This window comes from Emydura macquarii, unplaced genomic scaffold (assembly GCF_026122565.2).
Source record: "Emydura macquarii macquarii isolate MOO-44397 ecotype Brisbane River unplaced genomic scaffold, CSIRO-AGI_Emac_v2 contig_383, whole genome shotgun sequence".
Classification (NCBI taxonomy): Eukaryota; Metazoa; Chordata; order Testudines; family Chelidae; genus Emydura; species Emydura macquarii.
This window is the reverse complement of record NW_027130520.1, coordinates 2,956,907-2,963,924: the sequence shown is the minus strand read 5'-3', so window position 1 is coordinate 2,963,924 and position 7,018 is coordinate 2,956,907.

The window sequence follows — 7,018 nt, the reverse complement described above, 5'->3', positions numbered from 1 at the left end:
TTACCCTCTTTTCCTGTCTCTCTCTCTCTCTCACCCCTTCCTCCTTTCAAATCTATGGCAAAAAAATTTGGTGCAGCCCTTTATATTCCCCAGCATTGGCATGCCGCTCAAAGCCTCCTAGCTTTGGCCAACATCACCTCTAGCCCAGATGTAAAGGTGGTAACCCTACCCACACTAGATCTGACATCTGTCATATCATGGCCTTATATACTCAGCTCTTCTTCCAACCTATGGCTCACATTAGTCTGTAAATATAAAATCCTGTGGAATATTGAGTGTTGGGGTACTTTATTTAAATTTTCAGAAGTTAGGGGGTACTTGCTATTTAAAAGGTTGAGAAACACTGACCTAGTCCAATCCCCTGCTCAAAGCAGGACCAACCCCAACTAAATCATTCCAGCCAGGGTTTTGTCAAGCCACACCTTAGAAACTTCTAAGGATGGAGATTCCACAGCTTCTCTACGTAACCCATTCCAGTGCTTCACCATCCTCCTAGTGAAAAAGTTTTTCCTAATAACCAACCTAGATCTCTCCCACTGCAACTTGAGACCATTGCTCCTAGTTCTGTCATCTACCACCACGGAGAACAGCCTAGCTCCATCCTCCATGGAACCCTCCCTTCAGGTAGTTAAAGGCTGCTATCAAATCCCCCTTCATTCTTCTCTTTTGAAGACTAAACAAGCCTAGTTCCCTCACCCTCTCCTCCTAATTCTTGTGCTCCAGCCCCCTAATCATCTTTGTTACCCTCCACTGGACTCTCTCCAATTTGTCCACATCCTTTCTGTAGTGAGGGGCCCAAAACTGGACACAAAACTCCATATGTGGCCTCAACGGTGCCAAATAGATGGGGATAATCACTTCCTTTGATCTGCTGGCAATGCTCCTACTAATGAAGCCCAATATGCTGTTAGCCTGCTTGGCAATAAGGGCATACTGTTGACTCATGTCTAGCTTCTAGTCCACTGAAACCTCCAGGTCCTTTTCTGCAGAACTGCTGTCTAGCCAGTCAGTCCCCAGTCTGTAACTGTGCATGGGATTCTTCCATCCTAAGTGCAGGACTCTGCCCTTGTCTTTGTTGAACCTCATCAGATCTTTTTTGGCCCAATCCTCTAATTTGTCTAAGTCACTCTGTATCCCATCCCTGCCCTCCAGAGTATCTACCACTCCCACCCACTTAGTGTCATCTGCAAACTTGCTGAGGGTTCAATCTGTCCCATTCTCCAGCTCATTGATGAAGATGTTGGAAAAAACCAGCCCCAGCACCGACTCCTGGGGCACTCCATTTGTTACCCGCTGACAACTAGACATCAAGCCATTGATCACTAACTGTTGAGCACAATGATCTAGCCAGTTCTCTATCCATCTTATAGTCCATTCATCCAACCCATACTTCTTTAATTTGCTGATAAGACTACTATGGGAGACCATATCAAAAGCTTTGCTAAAGTCAAGATATATCATGTCCACTGCTTTCCCCGTATCCTCAGAGCCAGTCATCTCATCATAGAAGGCAGTCAGGTTGTTCAGGCATGACGTGCCCTTGGTGAATTCATGCTGACTGTTCCTGATCACCTTCCTCTCTTCCAAGTGCCTCAAAATGGATTCCTTGAGGACCTGCTCCATGATTTTTCCAGTCTGTAGAGCCCCGGATCCTCCTCCTTCCCTTTTTTGAATATGGGCACTATATTTGCCTTTTTCCAGTCATCTGGGACCTCCCCCGATTGCCACGAGTTTTCAAAGATAATAGCCAATGGCTCTGAAATCACATCAGTCAACTCTCTCAGCACCCTCAGATGCACTGCATCAGGCCCCTGGACTTGTGCATGTCCAGCCTTTCTAAATAGTCCTGAACCTATTCTTTCAGCACTGAGGGCTGCTCACCTCCTCCCCATTCTGTGCTGCCAAGTGCAGTAGTCTGGGAGCTGACCTTGTCTGTGAAGACAGAGGCAAAAAAAAGCATTGAGTACTTCAGTTTTTTCCACATCATCTGTCACTAGGTTGCCTCCCCCATTCAATAAGGGGCCCACACTTTCCCTGACCATCTTTTTGTTGCTAACGTACCTGTAGAAACCCTTCTTGTTACCCTTCACATCCCTTGCTAGCTGCAACTCCAGTTGTGCTTTGGCCTTCCTGATTTCACTCCTGATTTCATGATGCCTGGCACAATCTTCCTTCCTAATATTTTAAGGTTTGTCTGCCTCCAACTGTTCACTAAATTACCATACAAACGCACAGAAAGCTGGCGCAAGTGAGGATTCTGAGATATTGTTAAGGATACAACAAGGCCTGTGCTGGCTACAGTGAGCAATGGTCTTGTCTCCACTAGCAAAACACTTCAGAAACGTCACACTGGTTTAACTTCACCTACAAGTGTTGGCAGCCCTGGGAACCTTGAACTAGACAGCCCCTGGGCTGCTGGCAGTTTTGACCACCGTACTGATTAGACTTGCTCCATGTAGGACTAGCTGATGCTGTGCTTAATGTTGTTCAGAGTGTTCTGCTAATGTTAACAACAGTGGCATTGAATCTTAGTGGAGATGAGGCTGATGAGTGTCTCTTCTTTGCTCCCTCCCTTCAGCTGATATTGAAGATGGTTTAAGAGCTACAGTAGCTGGGTACTGCAAATGGCTTTCTCCCATTACACCGCACATCATCAAGACATTGTTTTACTAGGTCCTTGTTACACATAATGGTGCTGTAAAGTCTGTGCTGCTTTCAGTGGTAATTTAAACCACTTTCAGGACGAGTTAGAAAAGTTGAGGGGAAGCACTGCTAACACTCATTGCCAGCAATGAGTTCCTTATGGGGATGGTCACATATTGCTGAATGTAAGCATCATATGTAAGTCATGCCAAATCACCTTGGGCTGTGCCCAAGCCAAATAATATAGTCTTGCTGACCCTGAAATGGGAAGAGTCAGTGTGCAGCAGGTGGGAGCCAAACACTTCATTTAAAGAGGGGTTGTTTGGGAAGCGAAGGTAGAGGGTGTGCTTCCTGAGGAAGGGTGTCTTCACTAAACTTTTATCTAGAATTAATTGATTGCCAGTTAACTTGAGGTATTTGTGAAAGCAAGTGTAGACACTTCCTCAGGCGTGCTATGCCCCAACGTAAGGAGTGTCCAGTCTACGCTAGCCTTTACAAATGTGTTAAATATCTTGAGTTAACTAGAAATCTGTTAACCTGAGAGTAGAGTGACCTCATCTGCCTGTAAAATCAGTTATCAAGAAATTTGTATATGTTGAAAGCAGTATTAAACCTAGAGTACTTATTCACTCAAATCAATTATAAAAGTTCATGACATTAGAGAGCTTTAAAGTTAATGTACATTTGAGTGTTACTCCTAATTTGAGTCCTATCCCCACACAAAACCCTTATCTCGTGTTGGTCTCTAACTCAGGATATGCTCATTTTACTTTATAGCCCTTAGGTCAGCCAATTTATCAGCTGCTAATACCACTGTTAGTCCTCGAATGCCTTCCCACAATTCCTCCTGTGTGCTCAGAAAGGACAGACACGTTCTCCCACACTTCCTGAGGAAAAAATTTCATAGTGCAGCTCAGCTCACTGCAATGGAAAGAACCATGGTGAGATACACCGAGAAGTGCCATACAGGAATGAATTAATCACTAGTGTGGATACAGCAGCATGAGTGTTATTTTCACAGAACGGCCACGCTCACTAGGCAAATTCAAGGGAAGTAACGTGAATTAATTCTGCAGTGAAGAAATACTCAGTGTTAACCTATTCCCAAGGAAGACTGCAACTTTTCTGGAATTATGGCATTTCTTGCACTTTCTCTGGACTACTGATACTGGTCGCTGTCAGAGATAGGATAGTGATTAGCTGGACCACTACTCTGACTCAGTATGACCATTCCTATGAACATGTATGTTTTACCATTTGTATTCAATGAAGTGTAAACTTCACAAACCCCAGTTCTATGATGTGTGACTGTATAATTCTCAGATGTGAAAAAAAAATCAGTGGAGTGTTTTATATTCTACAACTATCAAAAATGGCCAAACTGAATTTCCAGGAAAAAAACAACACCCATTTGCTAAGAGAGTACGATGCTTAGAGGGTTACCTGTCTACAGGGAAAGTTTTACCACATATACTGGTATAATTATATCCATGTAGTTAAACTGCTATAGCTATATTGGTATAGCTCTCCAGTTGGACACATTTTCTGGAGTAAGAGTATTTTTTTCAGTTTGGCTTAAACCCCTTCATAAGCAACATAAACTAAACAGAAAAAAGCCCCCTTATACTAGAATAAAAATGTCCATAATTGTATCAGTTTAACACCTTAGCTTATATTAGCATAATTTTTCTATGTAGACAAGCCCATAGCTATTGATATAGCTGTAATTACCATCGTATCATTTTAATTATACCTCTTCAATGATTAATACTGTAATGGATCTTTAATAACTATATTTTCCGATTCAGTTGTGCAATGTATGCTTTCTTATAGTGCAGTTTTAGTACATGTTCATAACCACAAGAAGCTGCCACCCCCTTTTTCACACTTTTTTCACCTCCAATGACATGCAAATGTGAGTCAAGTTTTTTCTTTCTTTCTTCTCTGTGTGTGTGTGTATAAAGAGAGAGTCATTTCTGTCATAGGAAAAATCATGCTGGGACATGTGTTTGCAACACCATTTTCCCCTTGACATCATTAACACACAATTCAACCTTTCAGAATAGAGAAGACTAAACACAGTCAGGAAAATGGTGAATAATAAAGCACAGTTTTAATAGTCTGCCAGTATGTTGAATAGGGGAAGGGCACCATCTCATGCTACCTCTGTAAGGCCTACCTACACTTTCTACAGTCACCTAGCCATGTTATAGCAAGGATCAGGACTGCTCAGGAAATTCCCTTATTCTAGTGGCAAGATAGTTGGGGGTATGGTGTGAATTGAAGAGCTTCTCAACAACCCTCCACCTTGCCTCACTGAGAGAAGTAACCAGGGACTGAGGGTTTAACAACCCAGTCACGGTAAGAGACCAACTCAACAACCCACCCAGCCACAATGAGAGCAGGGGCTGGTAGAGCAGAGACCCTCTCAGCAACTCCCTGGTCCTATTGAGAGAAGCAGCCACAAGGAGTGGAGTGCCCGTAGTAATTTTTTCCACTTCCATCCCTGGGCAGTAGCATGGCTCTAGTGTTTCTTGAGCTTTTGTACTGTGGTGCCATAACATGGTTATGATGCACTGAGTTTGGTCTACATTGAGACCTGTCTATGCCACGTACACTTTCTAAAACATTTCCACCATTGCTAACAATACTTCAAGTCTACAAAAATTAAGCCACATTGGGAGTCCTAGTGCAGAACAAGCAAGGGCTGTTGCCACCAGTTTAACCATTGTTTTACCTAAACCTGCTCAGATCAGATCTTAACAACATTGTTGTTAAAAGGCCGTCAGCCGCTAGTGGAACTGAGCCAGTGTTAACAATGCGGGAAAAGTTTGAAAAATGTTTTAAATATAAACAGCCCATATAATGCTTTGTTAGTGACACTGACCCTGAATGAGATTAGACCATGGTGTTAGAAACAATGGCAACGATAAGCAACTCACTTATGCCAGGGCTCTGTCTGTCTGCTGGCCTCTCTCTCCTAAATGTTTTGCATCACATAGCTGCTCTGGTGCCCCTGATGTAGGTGTGCTGCATTGGAGTAAACTGAGATTTACCCCAGTTTGAAATGCATAAGCCAGTGGTACAATGCCTCTACACTAGAATTTGTATTGGTGAGATCGGGGGTGGGGGTGGGGGTGGGGGGTTGATCAGCATGCACATCACACTCCCTGTCAGAATCCAGTCCAAGTGGAGGAAGCTAATGATCTAGCCAGTGGACCAAATTTGGTGATGAATCCTGGTCACGTGCCACCAGAGGCATGTTGCACATACCCTACAAAGATGATTGGTGTCACTAGAGTAGTGCAAAAATAAACCTAAGTCAGTATAGAAAGGATATCAGGCTCTCACTATTGCTAACACCAGTGAGGCTGAACTGCTGGTAACAATGGAACATTTTTTGACACTTTCCTAGTTTAAATGGGGACTGGCGGTTCTGTGAAAAACCTCCCACTGTTGCCTAGCAATAGCGCAGTTCCAGTGGTGGGAGTGTTATGATGGACTGGTCACTGGCAGTTTTACCACCCTGTTATCTAGAGCAGTGGTCAGCATCTTTGAGGTGTCTATACTACAATTTTCATCATTGCTTCAACTGGAGGATCTGCACCAATGGCAATTTACATTACATAATTTGCATTAAGTTGCATTAAGTTGACTGCTCAAGATTTTTTTTAAACACGGGTGTGTCTAGCACAGTTCTGCTTCCATTGCTAGCAAACAGATACAAAATTATTGACTGTAGACACTCCTATTGTGGAAAACCTCTATATCTACAACCCTTTGTTGCAGTATTAGCTTTAGCCTTTTTTAACTAGTATCAGTGAAGTACTTGTTCTTTTGAGGGTGCTGAATTATATAAAACATATTATGCCAGGGTTGTATGAACTTTACCAGTACATCTCAATGGCATGTGAATGCTGCCATCTAATTTTACTATTAGCACTTACAATCTATCATTAACCATCTAACTATTGCTCCTTTTACCACGTATAAGTGGTAATAAAGATTAGAAAATAATCTTTAGAAATACATTTTCCCTCCATTTGGCAAAACTGTGGCCTGTGTTGTGTATTATTTGCAGCTCTGACACTATCAGCTCCAACTCTGGTGCCTGATCATAAAGAAACATAAGACTTAATTTGTAAAATAGTAGCTTCCCTTCCCCCATATTCTTTCCTTTGGCCTTTCACAACCTCACAGTCTGATATTGCATTTTGTTTTATTTAGATTGTGAATTCCTTGGGACAAAATCCTTTTGTTGGTAAGAAATTGTGCACTGAACTGGTACTATATAAATAATATTTAACATTTAAGTGTCCCTTTACATGTTGAAAGTTTTGTACATACACTAATTAATCCTCTAACATCTCTGGGA